General features: G+C 41.1%; 1 long non-coding RNA gene across 1 annotated transcript; it reads left to right on the top strand.

The window, feature by feature from the left end:
* Positions 1-1,731: 1,731 nt before the first annotated feature.
* Positions 1,732-26,506, top strand: LOC128910175 (uncharacterized). Its single transcript, XR_008466638.1, has 5 exons — positions 1,732-2,604; positions 3,142-3,261; positions 5,625-5,713; positions 6,738-6,968; positions 26,429-26,506. It is a non-coding gene; the product is annotated as an uncharacterized LOC128910175 (long non-coding RNA).
* Positions 26,507-26,611: the final 105 nt, after the last annotated feature.

Below are 26,611 nucleotides of genomic sequence, written 5' to 3'. Positions count from 1 at the left end.
ATTTCAACAGCAAAAGCAACTGTGGCTTAAGTCGCATAGAATAAAACTCTTCCCTGCAGAATAAGTTTAGCTCTGGTGTGGTGGTTATAGTCACTCATCTGCTGCTGTCCCAGCAGTGCCTGTGCCACCAAAGAAGTCTCTGGCTCTAAACACATGTGAGTAAACAGCTCACTGTCCAGAAAGATGTGAAGGCTGAAAATGAGATTGCCTTTTACCTTGCAGGGGAGAAAAGGAGGCAGGGAGAAACAGAGACCCCTTCATTTTCCTACACGCATCATTGCACAGGGGCAACAGATGATTCTAACTCTTTTGTGTTAAAGCTACCATGTCCCTTCCTCCACAGCTGTGCAAATGTTGGGCTGGTTTCATCTCAGGTGTGAATCAGCTCACCCAGGTGAGGTAGTCTGTGCAGGCCAGTGGCAGACATGGTCCTCTCCTTCTCTGAGGAAAAAGTGTCGTGGAAGGGAATTAGGGCAGAAATCGTCAGTTCTCTCCATCTCCCTTCCTTGACCTGTCCTCTCCTGGGACCCACCGTTACCTTCTGCCTCGCAGGGCACAGTGAAGGTGAGCCCGCCAGCTCGGCAGAAAAATGCGGGTGGGGAAGGAGGTGTCACATCAAGCCTGGAGTCTCTTGGTTGCCATCCATGGCCATTCCTCATTTCATGGGAAGAGGGGGAAACGCTGTTTTTGTTGTGTTGATGTGAATGCCTTCAAAAAGCACTCTTTCCACTGCAGTCCTGGATGTCTGTGTCAACTTTTGCAGCACTGGTAATCACAAACAAAACTTGCCAGAAGCCAGAAATCTGCACTTAATTTGTATATAAACTTGCACAGGGTTTTAACTAGACACGCATGCATTCAGATGTTATCTCTACTTGTTTTGACGGGTGGGGGAGAGGGGACAACTGGGAAGGGCCTTGCAACTCCCACTGTTACTGCACTTATCCGGTTTTCTGCTGTAATATCCTGTTTTTAGATGCTTACAGTTTAGCCAAACATTAACCATTTAGGATGAGACTGACCATGCTGGGAAGGTGCAGACTAGCACCTGCGAAATATAAGCAAAAATAAAGTGATGTATTTTTTTCCCAGATCAAAGCCAAGCAGGGGGAATATTTTAGTCTATATTAAAGGATGACTGCAATCTTTTTGCTTTGAATTTTGGCGTGGTGGTAGCAGTTAGGTCACAGTGCTGTTTGCTGAACATATGGCAAACTAAGCACATTTAGCCAAAATAAAAAAAATAGTAACAATAAGCCCTTAAAGTACAAGTGGGAGCACGCTTGCATTCAGCAGAGACCTTGGTTCTTATGACTGCCTTGCTTAAGGATTTGCTTTTGACAGATGTGCCCTGAGGGTCTCCCCCTACTTGCAGCTCTGTAGGGTATAGATCCCATGGACCCATCCACCGAGCCTTCAGCGTGGTGTAGGAGGCACCTCTCAATGATACACAGACGTACAACTAGAGGGTGGACAACAGAGCAGAGCTGGAAGCTCAGGCAACCTCCACTTGTGCTAAAATAAAATGCTGGTCTCTGCTAAGGAGCAATGGGGCTGGGCTCTGGGCTCTGGGCTGGGGGCCGCCTCCGGTGGGATGACATAATGCAAATAAAGTGACACAGCCAGTACATTACACCGGGCAACCTGGAGCGGAAGGTTTGGGAAACAATCTGTTTGATGGGAAGAGAAGGAGAGCCAAAGAAGGAGAAAAGATAGCCAAGGTGACAGAGGAGATTTTAGGAGGAGGGGAAATTTACTGGGTAAAATCTGAAGGCAGATTGTGAAAACCAGGACCTCTGAGGAGGGGTAAGGAGTTGCGTATTAAAAGACCGTGGCACAGAAGCAGTGACTGCCAGGGGACAGTGAAGTAACAACATCAAGAAATTAATAGAATGGGAAAGTAAAAACAGAGAAGTGAGAGTTTTTCCTTCTTCTTTTACGTTTATGCCAAGTGCTTATTTCCTTTATCCTGCACAGTGTAGTTTCTGTCCAAGGGTGATTCATGGGGGTGGTTGAAAATCAGTGTGAAGTTTTCTTCAGCTCTTTCCAGCTTTAGGCTGGGCACAAGAGTAACTCTCTTTCCCAGACTCACTGGTGTCTGCTGTCTTCGTGGCACTGGTGACTTCTTTTTTGGAAGCGTCAATAGGGAGATGGTTGTAAAGCTCCCTTTTTCTACTGCCTGTCGTAGACCAGCATCTTGCAGCTGCTCACTAGAGCCATACCCACACCATTGATCAGCTTCAGAGAGTTCACAGTGTTGTGAAGGGCAGCACTCCAGGCCCCTGTTCTCCACGGCTTTTGGGTGTCAGCCAAAGCTGAACGAAGACTTTCAAACCACTCAAGTCTCTATTAGTTTAAATGGAGCTTAGAGCACCAGGTGTGATGGCTACAAAGTATTGCAGAAATGTTGGTGGCTAGGGTGCATTCACAATGGAAAATTTTTGCTTACCAGAGTTCATCTGAAAGAGCCTCGCATATAGCAGTGACTCTGCGTTGCTGCCATTTGTCAGGTATTTACTGAACTTCGACAAATTTTCTTCGACAGGCTTGAATCAGCATGCAGTAAGTTGGTCAAATGGGGCTGAACTCTGTGGCCCCTTAACTGTGAGTTAAATATATTTTTTATTCCACTGAGTGTTTTTTGAACAAACGTATTTTCCAGCATGCTTCCTGTAGGATAGGGACTGCCATTGCCCACATATTTATTTAGCTCATGCATTGGCAACTTAAAATGGAAAAAGCCTTTTCACAGAAGCTGCAAATAGAATAAAATCCTAGCTATATGCAAAATCCTATTTCTTTTGTGATCCTGGCCTTACAAGGAGTAACCACAATCCTTTTCCTACCCATACCAAATTATATATTTTTCGGTACTGGAATATAGTATTCATCTGCCTTGAGTGGCTCCTAACCTTGTGAAGAACGGATGATCCATGGTAGCAGTGGGCTGCTCCACTGAGCGTCTCAAAGCTCACTACAGAGTGACTTCAGTCTGCTTTAGGTTCTCCTATGTTCCTAACACTGCTTTTCCGACATCTTAGATTATCAAGCATGCCCTGGGCTACAGTCTTTTCTGCTTCTCTTCTATTTCCCTCCCTCCTCGGCTCACCTGTAAGTGTTATTAATTCAAATATGTTTCAGATACATCTGTTCACTGAAACCAGTTTATAGTGTTCCTGACAGAAATGGTTGGAGGTGGCTTCAGTTTTCCACTCTGCTCTCAAAGGATCAGTATTTAGAAGATTTCTGTGATCTGTTCAGGTATGTTGACACAAACATTCCTTAAATTGTGTATGATGGCAAAACTCCAGAAGAAGAAACTATGGTTTATAGATGTCTGTAAACTATGGAATATCAGACCATTTCCCGATTCAAGTATGAGCACATACACACTGTATGATAGTTTTCACACAAACTATACTTAACTCTTAAAAAGCATTATAATGTCCTAAAAAGATTTTTTTAAAAAAAATCTCTATTAAAGTAACTTTTTTCCCCCTAACCAGACAGTAAGGGTTAATTGCATTGAAAGAAAAATCTTTTCTAGTTTTCCTGCTTCACTATGATTTTGTTTTTTTTCAGACTTTATTTAGAAGTAATTAGTCATTAATTCTTCATTGCAATCACCTCAGTCAATCTATTAGCATGAACTTCAGCATGTATGAAACCAGACTGTTCTGTTTTTCAAAGCCACACTGTAAAACTCTTAAAGCACATTTTGAAAGAAATACTAGATATGTTCAGTCACTAAAAAAGTTTTTTTATTGTTCCCTCTTCTGCATTCTGAATTACTTAGAAACTGCAATTGCACAATCTATATTTAATGTAAAAAGTAATTTCTAATAGCACGACCATTACGTAGATCTTCCAAGAGAAGTATGCAAAGTTAACCAGGGTGTGGGAACATGTATTCCAAGTAGACAGAATGGGATGTCAAGTGTAGTTCCAAAATTTCTTTGAGAAGTAAGGAAAAATATTCAAAAGATTTTGTTACATATTTCCATGATCAAAAGATGACTTATCTGTGACCAACTAAACATATCAACAGGTATGAACTGAGAATGAGCTGGCGGCAAACATTCATTCCTGTTTATCATTCATTTGGAGACATACTGGTGGTTACTAAAGTTGGCATTAACATTATCAGCTGCAAGTGACTGTACTTTTGTTGCATTGCACTTCAAAAATTTCCAGCATTCTAAATGTGATTTCACTTGCACTTCATCAAAGCAACCAAGCTGCCAACGGATTTTTCCCCTTTCAGTTATATACTAACAAACTTAATATATGTAATACACTAAGAAAAAAAAATAATCCCGTGAATTCAGGCATTAATGGCATGGCATACTTTGCTGTTGCAAGCAAATCTTTACTGTAAGGGGGATCAAAGATATTACTGAGCTATACATTTCTTCTTCTACTAAGAGTATCTCTTTAGCTATAGATGAGCCCTTGGAAACTACCATTTAACTTGTTACAAATGTGACATAGGAGTAGGACTGGGAACACTTTATTAGTTCTGCAGCAGTTGCCTTGGTGTTTTCTGGGTTTTTTTCCACATTACCTAGAAAGAAAAATATTTCCAACAATATTTTGTTCTGAAACACTATATTTAAATCACTTCCTTGGTCCTCTCCATTTGCATTCTGTCTTATACCTGACAATCTGTTATCATGAGCAATAGAGAAATTTCTACGTTGACTACAGTAAACCTTTGGCAGTTGTTCCTGTTCTGACCAGGTCTGTGCAAAATCACCTCTCACTCCTTTCAGCAAAGACAAAATGTGATCTTCCTTAGCAGAGTATCTTGAATTCTTAATGGCACATGACTGTGATAGCACTGTTGTGGTCTCGATCGAAAAGGGACATTACAATTAATTACAAATTCACAAAAACTGTAATATTTATTATTATTGGACTGTATTTCTCCTTGCATTTGTGTCCTGGTGATGCTGTTATCCACCCGTACAGCCGCTGTTTAACTCATAAAAATATACAGTATAAAATCATCTTTGGACACAAGTGTGGCATGCAGAGCAATCTAGCTGCAGTGCTTTTAATTAGACTACAGCTATTTTGCATATCAAATATATCTGTTTGAATTTCAGCAGGAGGTGATGTAATTTAGATACAAAGACTGTAAAGACATGTGGAGCCCTTTGTGTTTAAAGATACTACTTAAATGTAAACCACTGCTCTTTGTTGATCAAACCTTGTGTACTTGGTATCAAAGTGGCCTGGGGAACACCAGCAGATTTCAGCTGAGATGAAGCCACTTGGGTCCTCACTGAGGGGGAAGCATCTTCCTCTCCTTCCCTCCCCAGGTCCCTGCTCAGGGACCCTGGTTCAAGTTCCTCAGCTCCAGGAGCAGCCTGGCAGAAAGACCTAAGGGAGGGTCAAGTAATATTTTTTTAGATTAATTTTCTGCCTTTGTTCCTCTCTTTACTTCCCACACAGTCTTTGCTCTAATACAAAATGGCTTTCTAGCACACTTCCAAGTCCAGTGCTGGACGTAGCACTTACTGAGCCCTTGCACGAAAACCATCTGTGTGGTGAACACTTGCTGTTTATGTAAACATTAACAATGAGAAGTTTTTCTTTCTTGTTTGCCATTTCCTTGCCAGGTTTGCAAGTGCAAAGACAAAAGATCTGGGGAAATACTGTGTTTAAACCAGCAAAAGCTCAGCAGAGGAAGACGAACCTATGATTTCAGGTGCGCACTTCAGTAGAGCAAGACAAAGGGAGAAGTTTTCTCTCTCTCACTTGCTTTCAATTTCTTTAATTTTTCCAAATAGTTTAATTAGTTCAGGTGATTTAATTAACAATTACACTGTTTGGGTTTGTTCTGAAAAGAATTGAGTGAATCACATCTTCCCCTTCCTTTTGCAGCAAATTAATAACGTAATGACCACTCGTTAAGCAAGAGAGAGCTAATCAATTTAAGCAATAGATTAAGATCAGAGTCTGGTAGCTGCAGCTTGTTGCTGGTTTTGGCTCCCTGCACACTGCAAGGGAGAAGGCAGCATGCAGCATAAAAAACAGAGGGTTTTTTTCAAGTATTGACAAGGAAAGTACTTTTTATTTTTTAGGATACATTCACTTCAGCAAAAAGGCCTCACCATTCAGCTTAGCATCCAGTACCTCCTGCCCACCACAAACAGAAAGAGCTACAGAAAGGCTGTAATCTTGACTAAATGTTGGTGCCATCTGCTGTGGGCCGGGGAGGTAGCAGGGATCTTCCCTCTGGCAGCACTTTTTCCTCTGCGATACTGTGAGGAACCAACAGTTGTTGGGTTTTTTTTATTTTTTTTCTGAGAAGTAACACCCTATAAATTGATAGTCATCATGTTTTATCCCCCGAGATGAGTAGCATCCTGATCTTTCCTCCTGTTCCCTTCCCCGGCAGCACGGGGCTGGGAGGAGCAGGCCCCAGCCAGGCCCAGGTTGACGAGGCCTAGGCCCATCTGGTTGGTCACAGTTTCCACCGCTGTTAAAGTGTGCTTCAACATTGTTGGTAGTTATTAACAAGAGATGTATTCAATAATAATTATTTCATGGTGTTGTTCCGTGAGGAGAGCCCGAAGGCGATGGTGCCAGAGGTGGATGACTGCTAGCTCAGGGAGGGCGCCCAGCGGGGCCCATTGGTAAACCCTGCGCACAGTTTCCACTCGGGCATACGTAACCTTCACCTCTCCTCAGGAGAGAAAACCTCATGTGTGTATTTTTTTCCCCTCCAGCAGCCCCTGGGTTCATGGATTAACTTCACCTGGCAGCGAGGGCAAAGGCCTCAAAGAGATGAAGTCCTGAAGAATCGCATGAAAACTGGTAGATGGAACGAGGATGAAGACCCGTGAGTCGTGTGCCTCGTGAGGGAAATGGGCACTGCTGACCCCACGCTTTTCCTCCTCTGGTGCCCGGCCAGCACATGTGTTCTGCAGCCACGGCGAGGAGAGGTGCCCAGACAGGAGGTAGTACCAGTAAGAGGGGTCAGACATGGTGGGGGCACATGGTGAGGGATTGGAGTAGGGGAAATGAAAGCATTGCAAGGGTGGGGGAAGAGCATGGGATGTGGAAAGGGAGAGAGGGGAGCGACCCAAACCCATGGAAGACCAGGCTTCTCTAATGATCTGCTCATAGCATGGAGTGTTGGCTCCTCAGAGATACAGCACCCTCCCCTCTTGCTTTCCTAAACGGAGCATGGCTAAATAACTGCGGTTGCAAAGACGTGGTTATTACAGAAGCTCCTTTTCCTCTTGACCTCTGTTTCTCTCCTGTCTGAAAGTTTACTGGCATATCCACATATTACAGATTTTGGTTTGTTTGTTCTTAGAACTTATTTTTACCATCCCGACAATTTGGGATGTACCAGGAAGGCAGGCAGCAGCATTGCTTTTATTGCGCCGACAGTTGTCATGATGGGTGGTGACAGCAGAATTTCCATCCACTGTGTAGATAGGTTAGTTATTTGAGTGTGACATGACCTTCAGATTAGATAATTGTGGGCTGTTTTTATCAGATCTGCCAAGAAAAAAGATTACTTCCTTCAAAAACAAATTAGAATTCATGATTTTTCCCAAGGAAACTGCATACTTTAGGGTATAATAGGGAGATGTTTTTATGACTTAAATCCTGCTTCTCTTATGCATATGAAGGGAGTAGAGTAAAATATGGCCTTGACATTTCTTAATGATGCTGTGCACATGTGATGCTGTACAAGACAGTGGTTCCTGGGATCCTGGAGCTTTAGATAATGTAGACACAGGCTTGTACTTAATTTGCTTTTTAATCCACTGGGCAATGTTATACAAGGAAAATATTTATTTCACAAAATAGCCAAAAGCCTGTCTTTATTCCAGGATTATTGCAATTCATTCATATGCGAAGAAAATATTCCAATAGCTGCTCTCAGTGTTTTTGGAACAACAGCTTGCAATCTGCTTGAGTTTAGTGCCTAAGCTGTCTCTCTTTTGTATTGCACATTTTGGTGTAAGATTTGTCAAAAAATAAAAGCTCAGCCAGTGCATCTGAACATCGTAGACCTTTGCACACTGTGTTCAAACTGTGCCATGGTTTTCTTTGGGGAGTATGCGTTAACTGCCAAATATTATATTGACATCAGGAAGTGAGCTTTCTGCTACTGGAAACATGTTCTGCCAAGTATAGCATTCCTAAGTAAATATGGAAGCAGAGATCATTGTTTATGGTCCACTTATTCACCCATCTGAACCTCTGTACCCTGATGTCCGAAAGCAAAAGGGAGTTTCAAAAGTACACAAGACCACTTTTCTCCTCATTTGACTTTGGGCCTGATCAGACTCCTCGTGAAATCAATGGGCTGAGACTCTACCCCTCTGTGGCAGGAACTCGTTCCAGAGATTTCATTCCTCATTGGGAAGTGTGATGCAATTTAGCAACCATCTTGGACTGATTGACCTGAACGAGAGACAATTTTCATCATTATCCTAACTCTGATTCCACCTATTTGATGTAGGCCAGGGCTGACCACCTGAAAATCCCCACTCTCATATTTTTTGCGATGTCATCTGAATTTTTATGAAAGGTGTTGATTTCATGGAAACAGGGACTGATGCCGCAGCCCGCGCATTGCTTCAAGCAGTAGTAATGGCTGTCTTTCTGGCTTTCCTCCCAATGAACTGTGATCACAGAATCACAGAAACTTCAGAGTTGGAAGGGACCTCTAGAGATCATCTAGTCCAACTCCCCTGCTAAAGCAGGATTGCCTGGAGCACATTACTCAGGACTGCATCCAGGCAAGTCTTGAAAGTCTCCAGAGAAGGGGACTCCACAACCCACCTGGGCAGCCTGTTCCAGTGCTCTGTCACCCTCACCGTAAAGACGTTTTTTCGTGTATTTGAACGGAACTTCCTATGTTCTAACTTGTGCCCGTTGCCCCTTGTCCTGTCGCTGGGAACCATTGAAAAGAGTCTGGCTCCATCCTTCTTCAACCCACCCTTTAGATACTTGTAAACATTAATCAGGTCCCCCCTCAGCCTTCTCTTCTCCAGGCTAAAGAGTCCCAGCTCTCTCAGCCTTCCCTCATAAGGGAGATGCTCCAATCCCTCAATCATCTTGGTTGCCCTTCGCTGGACCCGCTCCAGTAGTTCTCTGTCCCTTTTGAACTGGGGAGCCCAGAGCTGGACACAGTATTCCAGTTGTGGCCTCACCAGTGCAGAGTAGAGGGGGAGAATGACCTCCCTCGACCTACTGGCCACAGTCTTCCCTATGCAGCCCAGGATTCCATTGGCCTTTTTGGCAACAAGGGCACATTGTCGGCTCATGGATAATTTACTGTCTACAGTGATGAAATGGCTTGCAATTTTTACATACCTCTGTGTGTGTATGTGTATGCAGTGTAGTACATTATTAATATAAAATTAATATGCATTTGATATAACATCTCTTAAAAGGAACACTACCTGAAACAAAGAAACGTTTAACTTAGCACTCAGCTCAGTTCTTGCCCCGGGAGAAACTCCCACTAGCTTTGCCTGAGTAAAGAATGAGAACGAAAAGAAGAAAAAGGTTGTGGAAGGTAATACAAATCTGTAGTTATACAAATAACAGCTTTGGTGTACATATGTCTAATCTGCGACTATGTATTCTAGATTTATTCAGGCCTTGGTCAACCTGCCTCAATTGCCATAAACACTTCCCTTTAAGTACGGAAGGAGGTTAGTATAGAAAAGCATACTGATTATATGCAGAGTAATGATTACACCCACGTGGATGCTGTGGGATGCATTTGGTTCATTGCTCCAAATGGACCCAATCCTGGCTGTAACAGCCAGGGAGTCCCGTGTTCGCATCTGGTGAAGAGAAAGAGGCTTTCTTATGTCCACATGGTTTCTCACTGCCGTTCTGGCCCAGGAGGGCAGTGAGCGTTCAGCATGGTACAGAGTAATGTCAGAAACACTCCAGCTACTACCAGCCAGCTCTGAGAGAAGGAAACTGGGTTACTGCCAGATTTGCTTGCTTTTCCTACTGTTATATGCACCCAGCACAGCTCAACTGGTCTAAACGATCTGGGACATTATTTCAGTTTCTATCAGTCTCTTACAATTGTTACCTAACATCGTTTGTTTATTTGAGGAAATAGAGCATTTCATTGTGGCTACTATGTTGTTTATATCCTATTTGGTGATGTTGCAGAATGTTCTTTAAACAAAAAGCTTTGACCTTTTATTTTTTAAAGTCTTTGTGCAAAATTATCTGCTGTACATTTACATCTTGCATTCACCTGTGTTGCCCTTGCTTTCACATACTCATTTATGTTTCTGTAAAAAGTGTTTTTCGTTCTATGCTTATTTAATATGTTTATACAGCAATGTTTCTATTATATATTTAATAGATATATACACTTATATACATAAATACATAAAGCTATTAAAGCCCTTCTCCTTAGGGGGCTATTATGGCCTGCATTTCAATAGACATTTAGTATATTTTAAAGGTCCAATTAACCGGCTTTAAAAGTCCTGAAACTCCACAACTCAGTTATGCCACTTTCCACTTTCTCTACAGAGCTTTGTGAGGGTAGCTATTACTGCATTGTGTGACTTGTTAAGTGTAGTTGAGTGCAGTGGGAGCCAGGGCGGCTGCATTATGATCATTACATTTTAATGGTGTCTGCTATTTTTTTTATGGAACTCACGTATATGCAGTCCCTTCTGCTCTGCATCATGTACCACTGTAGTCTGAGCTTTGGCCTAACGTGTTTGAATCTCCAATCTGTGCTCAATGGGAGGATGAAGAATGATGTTTTTCTGTCTGTCCTAGGAAGAAAGCACATCAAAGGTATTACTTGTGGTGGCAGCATGCTTACTATAGACACTTATTATCTTAGAAATGACTTGAGAGAATCATTAACTATGATTTATACTTGTATGACTGGAAAGAAAGAAAATCAATTAGAGCTGGCCATTACATAGCCCTGAGCTAATAATATATAGGCAACAGATCCTATCAGTTCTTTTGGGATTGCCAATTATCCAGCTTGGACGATACTAATACTATTAGTATTTGCGACACAATTCTGCTAGGAGAAATCCTTCAGGACAAAGCTTGGCATCTCTGATTTTGAAATGGAAGGGTTGCAACAAGAAAAGAAAAAAGGAAAAAATGAAGCTTAACCACCATTTTAACTAAAAAAAAAGGCCTTTGAAACTGAAAAATGATGGTATTTTGTACTGAAACAATAGTTTACTTAAAAAGATATTACCATACACATTAACATAATAATAATGCACATCCTTTATACATGCGATATCATCTCCTGAGCCACTTGCAGTGAGAGGAGTCAGTGGGATTTGGAAATGAGTAAGAACTGAAGCGTGACTCAGGGCTTTCACCTGTAGGGATAGACAGTGTTGTTACTGGTACCTTTAACAAGTTTTTGGGAGGGTGATATCAAGCAGCCATCTTAAATAAGTGAGGAGCTCCTCTGTTTAGAAGAACAAGTAGCCAATTTTCTCCTCTCTACAAAATATTGAAGTGATGGAATTGGAGCAGACACAAATTTTACTAATTTAATTCAAGTTGTGTCAGTCTGAAATAAGAATAGAGCGAGGCATTCCTTCCCAGGAGTGAGGAGCTGCAAAATACGAAGATACACACAGTTACAGGGTGCAGTTGGGTCTGTATGTCCCATTCAACAACTCCAGTGCTATTGTCTTAATCCCTGCTGCTCCACTGGACCTATGATGGACAAGTAGTCAGTTGTGAATCTTAGCAGTGGCTCCAATATCCTGTGACAGCTGTGTAAAACCCATGGGTATATGATTCTTCCTCGTGTCCTGCTCTCCTGTTCAGACCAGGGCTATAGCTACCCTTCACTTTCACAATCATAAAGAAAAAAATCTTGGGCATAGCTAATTCCAGTATCTCAGCTAGTGATTTGGAGGAAAATATGTGGAAATAATGACTGACAACTATGTGTGATCTGTAATCCACAGAATTACAGAGAACCAGAGGCACCACTTGCCTATCCTGGCTTAGCAGTTCCTGTGTTATTCACAACATCAATCCTGAAACCTCTGTTTACAGAACATTATGCCAAATGTTTTTTTTCATTCATGGTTTGGTTGCTCTGTCTAAAGAACCTTGAAGAGCTGCAGAGAGAAAAATCATTTTATCAGTTTTGTTTTGAAAGCTCTGGAAGAAAAAGCAGAGAGAATTCCTGAGAAGCTGTGGGAATTCAAGGCTAAAGAGCAGAGGAACCACGGAGGAAGGCTCAGTTATGGATCTGTGTCGGGTCACATTGCTGGGATCTCAGTGTTTTACTGATTTTGCCGAGAGCTGAGCCATGTCCTTTTACTAGACAGGGTAGCATAATGCCACTGCAAACTGGGCGATAAGACTCTGAAATGGAATATACAGAACTTTGGATATGGGGAAAAGTCTGGACAAGAACAGGTGATGGGATCCTGTTTGAGTGAGGGAAAATGTAACAGGACAGTTGGATCATTCTTGCAATGCAAATAAAGGATGTAGGAACCTAAGGGCAGCTCTAACTTCCATTAAACTCAGTAGCCGTTTTGCTATGGCTCTTAGCAAGTGCTACAGCCATCAGAGGCCGGGTTTTGCCCCTTTCCATATTATTGAGAAAATTCCAATTGACTTTAGACAGTGAGGAATTGTGCCACTCTTTTTGTAACGCAGAAATAATGTTTAGTCTGTTTGTTTTGTGTAAAAACTGCTACAAGAGAAGAGCCAAGATAAAAAAGGAACGAGTTGAAAAGGCAATTCAGGGAAACGGTGGAGCTGCTTTTAGTATTTATATGTTAAAATTTTCTTTTGAAATAGTCTCACTGAGCTTACATGGATTGTTTGAAGATAAAAAGATGACTAAAGGTGGCATTTTCAGCAGAGATTTATCCCTGTTCCTTCTCAAGTCAATTGGATTTCCACACTGGACAGTCAGGGAAGTGCTGCACAGAGAGAGAGTAATCTAAACCAAAGCCCACTCACAACCCCCAGTCCAGTGGGAGCCCTTCCCCAGTGTCAATTGCTTCAGACAAAAATTTTAAAGAAGGTCACCATTTCTATAATTTTTCTATGGCTGACTGCAGTGATACATCTAATTAGTGATATTATTCTGACCAGTAATAAAAACACAGTGGTAGTTAGAGCTTAGTGTGCAAGGAGCTTGAAAAGGTTATTCCAGCCACCTTGAATGTTTCTTGATCTTGTTTGTTAAAATTATTGCATAAATAATCCAGGGCTTCCAAAGACACAGGTCAAAACACAATTAAATTCCAGACACACGGCTGGACTATCAGGCAACCCTTCATCTGGGACATGAAGATCCTCGTGTGTTTCATGGTCATGAAATATGTTGTGAACATCCCTTGCCTGAATTTTTTTTAAGCAGGCAGTTTTAAGGTACAGTTGGAGAATTCAGCTTATTGTAGGATCTTTCCAGGACAGTTCGGAATGCTGTTTCATTTATAGCCTTGCAGACATCATAAGATCATTTAAGCCACGTACACATTTGAGTTCCCCTAGACTGATTTATTTGAACTTTTATTGGAGTTTTTAAAAAAGGAGAAATAAGGACTCAAGAGCTACTTGGAAGATGAGCTTTCACATAGTAACACCCTAACTGGAATAGGGGAAAACTCTTTGGAAGCCAGCGTTCGGTGGGAGGGTTTTACTGAGTTTATCTGAACTAGTGCAGCTAAGAGACACCTTGGAGAAACGCTGTATGACATCTCAGAGAAGAGAACAGGTCCAGGTGTATTGAAAACTTACCTTTTCTTATTTTACAACTTGCTTTTGTAGTAGGTATTCTGAGCTGGTAATCCATCACCTTGTTTTTCAGGCACACAGAATAGAGAGGTCTGTCAGGCCATCAAAGCAAGACAAGGCTGGTGACGACACGGTTGTGGCATGCTTGTCTGCTGCAAGGTTCATTGGAGGGGAAAGCAGAGTACCACTTAAAATGAGAGGTATTCCTGAGAGCACCCTATGGTTTGCCAGGAGGCACTGGGAGTGTTTGTGGAGGACAGTGCTGTTGTTGCCACTGCTCTCCCATGGAAGATGAGTAATGGGCTGGTGGGTCTATCTTACGCTGGGCATTACTTGACTGCAGTGCTACACGCACTACTCGATGAGTGCAGACTCGTCCAGTAAAGGTCTAGCTAGGGATGGAAGGAAGGAAATCAATGAATCACCAAGAATCAGTGCACAGCCCTTCCTGCTTTCTTTTGACTAACGAAAGAACTGAAAATACACATAAGGCTCTGGTAATTACTGTGGGGCTCTGCTTTAAGCAAGAAGTGGTATGTTTTCACAATTGTAATAACATTTGCTCATATAGCTTCCTTTGCTGCAATATTAAACTGCTCTTTAGTCTCCACCAAATCAGCCACATTAGTTCTTATCAGTTTACTAACTTCATTTTACCAACAAGGATGGTGAAACTAAAGTGAGGATGTGGCCACCCCTGAATTGACGATCTGAGTGTTGCATACATGGCAGTGCTCCAAGGGGAAGCCCTTGAAAATTGATTTGCAAGGTTTCTTAACTTTGTACTTGGTCACAAGTGTCCACTAAAATCTGTGCATCAACTGTGTATGGGTGAGCTCTTGAAAATACTGCTTCAACGGCCCGCTGCATTTGTTCACATAATCTATGTTTTCTCACATTGACGTGGATTGCAGTGGATTTCAGAGGGTCAGCAGTTCTAGGAGATGAACCCAAAGCCATTCTAAAATGTAGGAGCACCACTATCCTGTGAAAACGTTTTCTCCTTTTATCTAAGGGATATTTAAGGGTTTAAACTCACATCAGTTGCCTTTTAATTTTTGTTTTGTAATCTTTCTAAGACCTTCCAGCCAAAGTGTTTGCCACCTTGCTCTACTCACTGAATAGGGTGGCTACAGCCCCAAAAAGCTTCTTCCTCATGCTATTTTTAGTGTCCCTTTGGATTAATTCCCTACCTCTCTATGACCAGTCACCACTATTATCCCACAGTCCACACTGCAATCCTGCAGAGGGTGACTTAGATGAATTTCTTTAAAAATACAAGTCTTACACTAAATTCAATTAAGGAATTCAGAAAGGCTCTTACTCTTCATAAAATTATTCAAATGTAGTCACTAAAAAAAATCCAGGTAGTAAAATATATAGTGTATTCATTCTGAGGACTCCAGAGACAAAAGCTGTCCTGGACTGTTAGGAATGAATTAAGACAAATCAGTGCAAGGTGTTCTGAGGATGACCTAAAAAGACATAAAAAGGCTGCCCTAATTAAAATAAAAATAATCTTCTAAAATGGGTTAGTGAAATGGTTACAGCTTTTGTGTATAGGCGAGGCTTGAGAAAATAAGAGCGTAATTACATTTTCATTTGAAAAGAGGACTTTCTAGGAATAGAGTTACACATTTGGTTTTGATTTGTGCTTCTGGTTTGGCTTTGGCTTCAGCTTTTGCTTAAGATTTAGCCTAGGTTTTGGTTTCAAGCGTAGCCGTACCCTGGAGTTATGCTTTCTGTGTTCCAGAGGGTCTTGACAAGGAAAACAGAGCCTTTTTAAAAGTAACCAATTAAAATAGCTTATTTTTATCTTCCAATTCCCTGTAGGAATCCTGTTACCAGTTACATAGCAAAGACAAACCCACTTCTTCAGCAGACAAAAGGCAGGTAGTTTTGGCTGCTCGAGTGTACGAGATCCCTGGGCCCTCAGGGGTCCCTTGTCTTGCGGGAGGTGGGAATGGTACCACTGCATGGGCTGAAAGCTACATGAGAGCTTCTGGAGCTGTACTGGAGGCTAAGCAGCCAGATAGGCCACGAGTGGCTTTTACGTAGATAACGAGATGGAAGGAAGGAAACAACTGAGGGAAATGCAGCAAGACCTGAGACAACTTCACAAGCAGCTGGAGGGAGGAAAGGAAGCAAAGCCACGGTCCTCGGGTTGTTCTGGTGCTTGGGGCCCCGCTGTGGGCCCTGCCATCCTTCCTCTCCACCACCTACAGAATAACTACAGCAATGGGGAGATTTGAGGTTGCATCTAAAATAGAACTAGAAAATTAGAGCCCTTCTGATTTTGTGTTTGACCTGGAAGTAGAACTCTAATAGTAACTGAAAATCCTGGTGCTCTTATTTGTCCTTGGCTGAGAATGCACAGCTGAGATTTCAGACTTGAGAGACTAAATTTGGCTCCTAAACCCCACATTTAGGTGCCTAAATAAGCTACTTTTCCAGAACCTTCTGGGTGATTACCAGTAGCAAAGATCAAGCTACTAATCTTGGTGGCTAAAAAGGATTTAGGAGCCTAACATTAGACACCCACTTTTGAAGCATGCTGATGTTGAGTTTCAGCCCATTTTTGATTTACATATTTTTATTTTTGTGAAGTTTTTTCCAAATGCAAGACTTAGACTCCTAGGTTCTCTTGATGTCTTGTGTAAATAGATAGTGTTTGTGAAACATTTGCCCTCACCCACGCCACAGCTCATCATTGAACATTACAGGAGTTCAGACCTATTAGCTGAAGGCTGTCAGGAGCTCTCCCTGCTTTTACTGACCAAGGAAATGCATTAAACCGATGGAGGACTTTAGCAGTAAGATAGCCCCAGCTTTTCCACATCTGAAGTAATTTTCCATAGTAACTTGAGAAGGAATATCTGCCAGCTACAGAAGTGTGAACACTATCTTCATTTTTCTCTCCTGCCCAATCATTTCTCTCGTTTTTATGATCTCCAAGAGAATAATTTGGCTAGTGAGACCTTAGTTGTGTAGGTTTGCCAGATAGTCATATGGTCAGAACCCACTCCAGCTGAGTATATACTGCATTGCCTGTTGTATAAACAAGGAAAAATGTTACTTGTTATCAGTGCAGGTACAAAGGGGAGAAGTGAAATCTGACTGTATGAAGATGCAACACAGGGAGGAAAAAACCAAACAAAAGCAATGCTCATTGCAGGGAAATGGAAGGCATGTCAAAACTGTTAAGGACTGGGAAACAAAATGTTAAGTCTCGCAATACTGAAAACAAGACAAGAAGTGTTCAGCCGAGTCTTTAGCTCCATGGTGTTATGGGAGGTGTTAATTACAGTGACAAATCTAGATGCAATGGGGTACTCTCTTGTTACTCTTAACAGTTGGGCACTCAGGTGTCTGCAGGTCACATTAGCAAGGTCATGTGTGGTTATTGGTGACAGCTGCTTCCTGTATAAGGAGCAGATGAGTTGCAGAAGGGCAACTATTGGGTGCTTTGGTTGACATGTAGGTCACATATGGCTCACCCTTTAAAGGAAAAGTGACGTGTGCTTCTTGTTCCATGACCTGCTACTTAGTATTGCCTATACTCACTCATTTTCATGCACAGCGAATGTCACAGGCCAATGGTTCAGTGAATTCACAGCTAACTCAATCCCAGATTTGATGTGATGGAAAATTCCTGTTGGTGGTGGTATTGCTTCTAACTGGCAGGTTCCCTTCTGTCCCATAAATTGGGCTAACGCCCAATGGAAATAAGGATAATCCCTATTCCATGTAGTTCCCACTCTGAGTGAGGCCAACGTACTAATACAATGGGAATATAATATGAGGCTGGAGTAGGATGCAGTAGATTTGCAGAAAATAGAAATGAAGAACTTCTATTCACATACCAGAGTTCCTTCTCCAGGGCCTGATTCTATGAACACTTCCATGTGTTACTTTGTATGTTAAGATGTTCAGATGAATTTAATAGGAATAATCATTACACAATCAAAGTACAGATTTGTTAACCTATCACTAAAATAAGTGCAGAATAGATGTGAGCAGAATTCTCCAAAATGATCAGCCCTAACGCTGCTCACTGAAATTGGTGAAAGGTTGGTTTTGGGCTTTTTAATTAACTTCACTGGGTGCACAGTTAGGCCAGTCTGGGAGGGTTTGAAGAATCTGCCCTGTAACTTTGGCTAGAGAGCAGATCTGGCCTGGCTTGAGTGCAGATCTGGTCTGGCTGAACACCAGAAAACTTTATTTTCAGTTAAATTCCTCAGCAAATATTGCTATTTAGTCTCCAAAATGTGTACTGAAAGGATATATATCTCGCCGGCTCTGAGAATGACCAAATGTTTAAAAAATTCTTTATCAAATAAATCTTTCAACAAAAAGTAGAAAAACTTACTAAATAGTCAGCTTGATAAATAGTATTCCATCAACTCTACTGTTTGCAAGATTTTGTGGAAAAAAAAATCATTTTAGAAGAAGGAATAAAATAAAAATATGGCCTGAAAGAAGCATATTTCCAATGCAATTGGAAATGTTGTCAGTAAACAGCAATCTAGCCTGGATGAAGACACCTCCCAGTCATTGTTATTCTTGAAGGATTTTGTGACTCTTCCTGTTGTTTTTCGGTGGGTGGCTCAGTGACTCGCCCCAGGGCCTCCCCACCAAGCAGGATCCTGGGGAAATGAAAGTCTTTCTAACACCAATTGCTACCAAAGGACTGAAGTGCAGGGCCCCTCCTTCACCCCCTCCAAAAGCAAGGAGTCATTGCTATAAACTGCTCGATCAAAGTAAGGAGACCACAGAGGAGGGGCTGGCTGTAGGTTGTCAGTCAGGTATTGCTCCTCTCGCCCCTTGCTCGTTGGTATTCTGCTGGAGCGGTACTAATGTCTAGATATTACCTCTTTAAACACGTGTACTTTCCAATGCTTTTTTCTTTCAAGTAGTGAGCTGATGCAGTCTTAGTTGTACAACAGATCCAAGCATCAGGTTATATAGTGATCTCCAGCAGCTGTAAGTTATGTTGAAACAGTCTCCTCTTGTAAAGCTCGGTTATGCAATGAAGGTGACAGAAAAGGGTTACGCCAATTAAATTAAATAAAAATTTTAGGTTTCCTCAATGAGTACTTGAACAATTGCCAACACTACATTTCTCCTAATGCAGTTGAAGCTATTCTACAAAATTGAACTTTCTGTCATACAGCAATACCCCTGCAAAGGAGGAGTTTTGTGCTATCATTACACCTACTTCAGTAAATGTGATGATACAACATGTCACTTCACAGGTTTTGGCTATTTCTACCCATCTTTTATTAACACATGGATTTGATAGTGTGTGTATGAGGAATTGACACCTCAGCTAGCCCTTGAAAGACTTTGCATTTCATCTTGTTTCTCTAATAGATTAAACCCTATGCTCCCCAGCTGTGGTTCACACATGCAGGCTGAAAATAGGCCTCCATATCTGTGGTGATGGCAAAAGTTAGATAACCAGTGGATTAATAAATTGAGAAATGACACATTTTCCAGGCTGAAATTCCACCTCATAGACTCTCAGGATAGCAAGGGCCCTACAGAAATGGGAGTCAGATCTCTGCCCCAAACCATGGTGCATTATGTCTGACAGATATTTTACCTGTTTTTACATGCTCGTGTTGATGGCAATACTCCCTGTCTTCAGCCAAACTATTCAGACAGTAGAAAGTCAGGTGAGAACAATATGCTGTAGTTTTATTGAGAGCTTACTTCCTTCATGAACGTGATTAGGGTACTCAGTCTGAAACTATAGTTGTGTGGACTGCATTGTTCCAGCCTTGTCATTGTTCCTCCTTTCTTTTCCCATCCCTCAAGAAACAAAAATAACTAGTCTGTAGAAGTAATTGATGTCCACCTGCTATTCCCAGCACTGAACAAAAATGAAAGCAAAGTACTAACTTCAGTGTCTGAAGTGCTGAACTTCAGAGTGTAACTCCAGTTGATTCACCAGAGCTAACCGGGGTTTTGCTTTTCAGTTGAGCTGTGGGGATTAAGTGTCTCCTAACCTAGTCCAGCTGTAAAGGAAAATATGTTGTCTTAACTTGTTAAAGCATAATATGTATATTGTCCGTGGTCCTGTTCTTCATGGAGAGATGTAGGAGGCGAGCAATTTTTTAAAACTATTCTTTGCCTAGACATCTTCTCATGGTATGCCAAACTTATTTGTGTAGACTTTGACTCCAAATCAGCATTTTTTAATGTTAAAATGAGATACGGTGTTGTTGCTGCAAACACCCATGGTTTTAAAATCCCTGAGCATAGTTTTATAACTCCAAAGATATAACAGCATATAAGCATATACTATAAAGTTAATTAAAAAAGGTGATTGGCATAATAAGTAATAGTTTATTAACAGCTTTTTGTTACTACAAGCATTTTCCATTGCTACTGAACAGTCCTAAGTACAGCACGTGGCAGCACAGAATGCTAGTAGTCCATTTTTGTCTCTTGTTTGGTGGAGTTTTTTTTCCCTCAAAAAAGTTTTATTATCCCAGCTGTCTGGAACAAAGATTTAAATGAGTGTAAGCAGAGATGAATGTGAATAGGTGCATTCCTGATGACAAACTCTCCAGCAATATAACAAATTACCAAAAGCAGGTATGTGTGAAAATTTTTGTGCATTTTCCAACTATCTGGATTATCTGAAATACCTGCTTTTAGTAGATGCCCAAGATGCTGTTATTTTCAGTTGGCTACTTACTGCTTAGCTATTACATGCTGTGGAAAGCATTTAGCCCATTCTGTATTGCTGAATAAATTGGAGAGCAGAAATGCAGAGAACAGGAAAATCTTTACGATATCTTTAAAGGGACAGATACACAGTCTGCTAGGAAGCTGAAATGCTGGGGGTATATTTTGGCACAGAGATTTTACCCACTTTTCTTGGCGACGTTGTTTCCTTATCAGACCGGACATGCATTGTATTTTGCATGTGTCAAAAAGTGCTTGCCAGCAGGACTCATTCTGATAGCGACAACAGGAAGTCTGAAATACACCAAAGGAATGAAGGCTTGGGAAGCCAAATGCTGAGGAGCAGCAGTAATAGCAGTTCTGGATAAGGAGGTTAAGCCACAAAGAGTTCAGGCCTATCAATGCTGGAAGTTGGATTGGAGGAGACGATAGATAGCTGCAAAAAAAAAATTTAAAAAAATCACGAGGACAAATGCCAAGCAGAGAGGAGCTGTCTTAAGTTCAAGAGCAGCTCTGTGCAACAAAATGTCACCTAAACATTGTCTTGGAGCATAACTTAGTCTCAAATTCATAATATGTGAATTCTGGCTTGTCGTAATGAGTTCCAGAAAAAGTTGTTCATTATGAATTGTCTCTTTACCTCACTTCTGTGACGGAGTAAGAGATGCAGGAAATGAGTGTGCTGGCCCGGCAGTTCCTGCATACTCTCTATCTGCCCAACATTAAATTCTGCGCAGCTGCCAAATCTTCTGTAACTCTCCCTTTTTCCAGCCCCACGTCCTGCAGCTCAGAAGCTCCCAGGGTCCTCTAAGAAGTAGCCCGAGCCCCTCAAATCTCACAACATCAACAAACAGAAATAAAACTGGGCAATGAGAAATCCGGACGCGTTTTTTCAGTGACTCCTTTTATGAGTGGATGAAAACATACGTTTATAATAGATGCTGGGATACTAGCATAGGCATAGTGTTGGTTGCTGAGAAAGCTATAATATTGTGTTGTACTTAGGTACAATAGCCTCTTTATAATCAGATATTTTATAGTGTTCTAAGATGTTCTCTTCTGGCACTAGTGGTCTGAAAAGAAAGCTGACACTTAAAAACTATAGCTTAGACAGACCAACGCACAGAGTATCTGTCCCCTCATGGGACTGATGAGAAACCTGATACGTTTTTCCACTGCTTGTGCAGAGGAAACCAAATGGAAAAGAGAAGCCACAGAAACTCAGCTCGGCAGAAGCTTAATGTCCAACAACAACTTGCCCAGGAAAACTGACAAGTACGGTTGGAACAGAAAGTACATCTCACTTCTCAGTATTGAGGTCCACTGGAGTCTCATCCTGATGCCTGTTTTTTAACTAGGCACAAGAAGAATGAGCTCACTGCAGTTTACCACAACAAAGATGAGATATAAGTCTGGATAGATAGTGGCTGGATTTATTCAGCCTTTTGGAAAATTAAGGCATGGTTCAAACACATACTTCTGTTTTGTTTCCTCTGAGACAGCCAACCATATAATCATTCCATGCGTTTCAAATAACATGAGAAACTGAGACTGACTCACTGTTTCCCATTTCATTAGCTCAGGACAGGATGCAAAGCCTATAAACACATTCTGTGTGAGTCTTTACATGACATGAAGTTCCTTGCTCTAAGTTTGCAAGTCCATGGTTTTTTTTAAATCCCTAGAATGACCGTTTATGGTCTCTCTCTTACAGCTCTCTTGACTCCCCATATGTAAGCATGAAATATGACTTGGGGCAGCAGTACCTTTCCCTCCATAGCTTGCTTCTCTCTGCCACTGTAGTTATGCTTAAGCTTCTCTCTGGCCAGCAAGATCAAAATATCTATACATCAGTAACTCACCAAGAGAGAAAGAATGGACCTAGAATAGTGTCCTTAGAAGGACCTTGGCTGCTAAGTGGCACATTGCAACTCCAAGAGAGAAGCTCACAAAGTCAAGGGACATCCACAGGGTGACTACTCAACAAAAACAAGCAAGTACACAGCTTTTCAAGTACATAATCTAGATCTGAGTAACTCCTGAAGCCAATGAACCAGGTCATCATCTATAGGGTAAATTGGTGTCCTTCTATTAAAGGATATCATCTACTGGATTAGGAAATAAGGACTGAGTACAAAAATGAGACAGACTGTCTTTATTGATACCCAAGACTCATGAGACAGTGGAATAAACTATGGCTTAGGATGGAAATAGAGTTTTGGAAACAGGAACATGAAATGTGTAAGTGCAGAGCTCTCTATCTATCTATCTATCTATCTATCTATCTATCTATCTATCTATCTATCCATCTCATGTTTTGCTAGCAGTAGTAATAGGAGCGTACAGTAGGAGAGAGGTGGACAGAGGTAGTTTGGGAGTGTAAATGTGCTGCACTCTTTTGACAGTGACATGGATCTACTGAATACCTCAAACATACAATATCCTTTGAAATCTGGCACTCTAGCAGAGTGGCAACTACCCTTCTACAAACGTGGTCCTGACTTGTATCAATTGCAAGTGAATAAACATTGAGCCAGTTCCTTCAAACATATTCTCACTCCCTGTAGTGCATCAATAGAGTTCCAGGTATGAAAGAGGAGGAAAAACATGCTTTGCAGTAACAAGTATCCTTACAGAGTCTGTTGGTATTGCAAATAAACAATACTCAAGCCTGATAGCTAGAGTTGCAGTAATTCTATTAGGTCTGGCCTTGAAAGTATCTTTTATAAAAAGAGTACTGAATACAGACTAAATGCATTTTGGTCTTTAGTGCCTACATAAAGGCATCTAGGCACTTAGAGATTTAGTGGAATTTTTTACATTAGCAGCTGGCTCTGAATCAAATCAATGACATTTAAGGATTTCTGTGCTACAAAGAAAAGGTGTCTATCTTGGTTTTTTAAGCATTTAAATACATTTGCGAGCCTGATCTTTCATATTTTCACTATTATTGTGTGCAGAGGAATTTGGGCACTGACATTTCTATTCCCTGAGATGTTCCAATGCTTCCATAAAAAATTCAGAACAAAATATCTACATTTTAAAATGTCCCTTAGCATGGATTTTCAGAATAACTTTAATACATGATTATCAAAATATCTTGGTTTCATACTGCTATATGCAAGTTCCTTGAAGTTCTACTTTATAGTAAAATTTTAATATATGTAATAGACTAAAACAAATACTTAAAAAAGTTTTTGAAAAGAACAGAAAGTGTAACTAAACAATGTATTTCTACATTGTTACAACTGCATTTTTCAATGTAAATTTACCATGCTTATGGGAGTATAACCAAATATACAGGTAAGTTATAGGTAATTTCTGATAAGATATCACTTTAGATATATTTTCTGAAATACAGATGTAGCAAAACAGGAGTTGGAGATTAACTTGCTCTTTTTCTATCATTCTGCTATGAGAGTTAAAATAACCATCAGTGGAAGGGACAGCAAGCATCGATGGGAAAGGCCGGCAAATGTAGTCAGTGTGTTTGTTTCTTCACTTTAGTAAATCATCAAAGACTGTATTTTTGTATCTTTTTTTTTTCCTTTTGTAAAGTCTTTGACGAATTTACTCTTCGCACCCACAATGGAAATTACCAGTAGCTCGCAGCAAGGCAGCATGGCTGTCCATATTATTTCCTGTTTTAAGCAGTGGTGCTTCAAGAATATTGAATGATATGTAAAATTTTTACATTCTCTAAATCTGAAGGGGATTATTTCAACCTCATAGGAGAACTGTGCATAAAAAGGCAATGTTTTGCTCCAAGCAATGTGAACTAAGAAAGAATATATAAATACAGCCTGAGACCAATAAATCTGTAACTGCAAATCTACTGTGGCAGTAAATGGTTTCCCTTTAATAATGAAATACCACACTGGCAAAAATAAATACATAACTCAGGCTACCCCAACCATTATTGGACAACAAAATAATGGTATTTTAAAACAGAGAGTCCTTTCATTCTCTAGAGTGCTCTTTGGTCATGTTTCAAGTTTTCTTCTGCAACCAGGAGGGCAAAAAGCTTACTTGAAAAAACGTGGAAAGTGAGACTGTCACACAGTCACTTGTTCTGTGGCTCAAAAGTGAAACTCCAGATATTCCAGCACTGGCAATAATACCACAGTTGGCAGCAGTACCAATGACCAAACTTCTCTTTATAAAACAAGCACAAGTTGGCACTGAAGCTAAGATTCTTGGTTTGAGGAAAGAAAGAAAAACATTTATTCAATGAAGGAAAACTTAACTTGCTGGTAGGGAGAAAAACAGAAGATTTCTGTTCAGTGAACACATAGAGGAATAATTTTTTGCTAGAAAGATTGCTGGAAGTTTTTAAAATCTTAAATGATTTCTTTTTAAAGGAAAAAAAATGTTTCCATTGACAAGAGTTGTGAATCTCTCTTCTACAGCTCCGACACTGCACGCCAGAAGCTGCAATGCAGTTTTTCTTTCAGTGACTTACTTGAGCTGCTCCCCTTCTATTCCTATTATTCCTTACTGTGCATGCAGCTGCTAGCCATACCAAGTTTGATCTAGCAAAAGTTAACTGCCTTGGATGTTGACGTTAGTGAGTATCTTAGAGGGGCACAGTTCTCTTGATGCTTCAGGGAGGCAGTAAGTTGCCTTAGGACTCTCTGAGGTACAACTTGAGTTGCATGACAGGGTGTAAGGCAAAGACATTTGGCCCTTTCTCTTTCTTTCCCTCCGAACCCCTTGCATGAGGTTGAAGAGCCTTTTCCACACTTGTACCTGCGATATGGGTAGCTATGGCAGGGCTGCAACACTTTGTGCCCTTTCTGCCTTCAGTGAGTTGCAGGTATAACCACCACTGTCATCATCTTAAGCAGCAGCAGCACACTGAGGGCTCCTTGATAAGCTACTACTGAGATGAACAGAACTGAACCGAATCAATATTCTCTTAGGCATTCAAATAGTTTCTCTGGGTCTCAGAACCCAAGGAAAGGATCCTGTCCTCAGGCTTCTTAGATTTTGCAGAGGTTTCATTTCAGTCAATAAAAGAATGTTCCTTTCTGTATCCTTCTTCAGAATTAACATTTCAGGCAGTGGTTTGGCAATGCAGTAGATAAAAGGTCTCTCTTATCACATCAGAAACAGCACTAACCCAGGATGAATTTGCTCTCCATGATCAGATTTATCTTTTTGCTTGAGGGCTTTCTGCTGCAGTAGTTACTGCTTTTTTAGCCCATTCTAACTTTAGGTCCTATGTCAGCACAAAACTAGCATAAAAACAGCACTGGCACTAACTCCCTGCCATATGCTCTGATCAATTTGACAAAAGTGTCATTGTTTGGCCAACCTCTACTTTGAGTCAAGTTTGTATTACTGTGTGATCCTTTCCAATGATAGTGAAAACACAGTCTCGCTAAGGAGAACTCACATGTTTGCATCTCACATGGATGCAAATACCTAAGTTTGCCAAAGTGCCAGAAATCCTTGTCTACCATCAGATTTCTATTGAGCACCAGCTTCTGTCACCTGCAATAGGCAGAGGATGAGTCATAGCCTTAAGATGTAAAAATGTAATTTCTTTAACTAAACAAAAGTTATTCCACACACGATGCTGAGCTGCTACCGTTTTCCTCATCCCATGAATAAAACAGTATTGTTGTTGGAAGCACTGTGGCTTAGCTCCTAGGAGTTCCTGCATGCAAAGCTGTTCCAACACTTCCCCTTATAGCGAGAAACAGTCATGAGGGAAAACAGTGTCTTAATTACTGCAATAAGTAGGCTGTTTGTGAGGTCAATTTTTCCACCAAATTTTCCTGAGATTTGACAGAGAGGGAGATGAGCAAACATACTGCACCACATTCTTGTACTGGCTGAAGTTTTGTGATTAATTGCCATCAGCTGCTTTGAATCCTTAAGGCACAGAGCACAAAAGTGTTAATGAGATCATGTTTTGGTAGCCTTTAACTCTAAAGGTCTGCTCGGGTTTCTTCCACAGAAGTCAGAGAAATGGCTGTGAGAAGGAGGGATACCAAAGTTTCCCAGACCAGGAGGTCCTGAGGAAAAGAGAGCAATTCTGTACTAGCTTATTAGACAGCCCAGGTAAGAGACTCAGTCTGGGGACTGTATTCTCATCCCATGGCACAGCAAGTACCTACACACAAGAATAAAAATACCTTTC

The sequence above is a fragment of the Rissa tridactyla genome, chromosome 5, assembly GCF_028500815.1.
Source record: "Rissa tridactyla isolate bRisTri1 chromosome 5, bRisTri1.patW.cur.20221130, whole genome shotgun sequence".
Lineage (NCBI taxonomy): Eukaryota > Metazoa > Chordata > Aves > Charadriiformes > Laridae > Rissa > Rissa tridactyla.
This window is presented reverse-complemented; position numbering and strand designations above follow the sequence as displayed.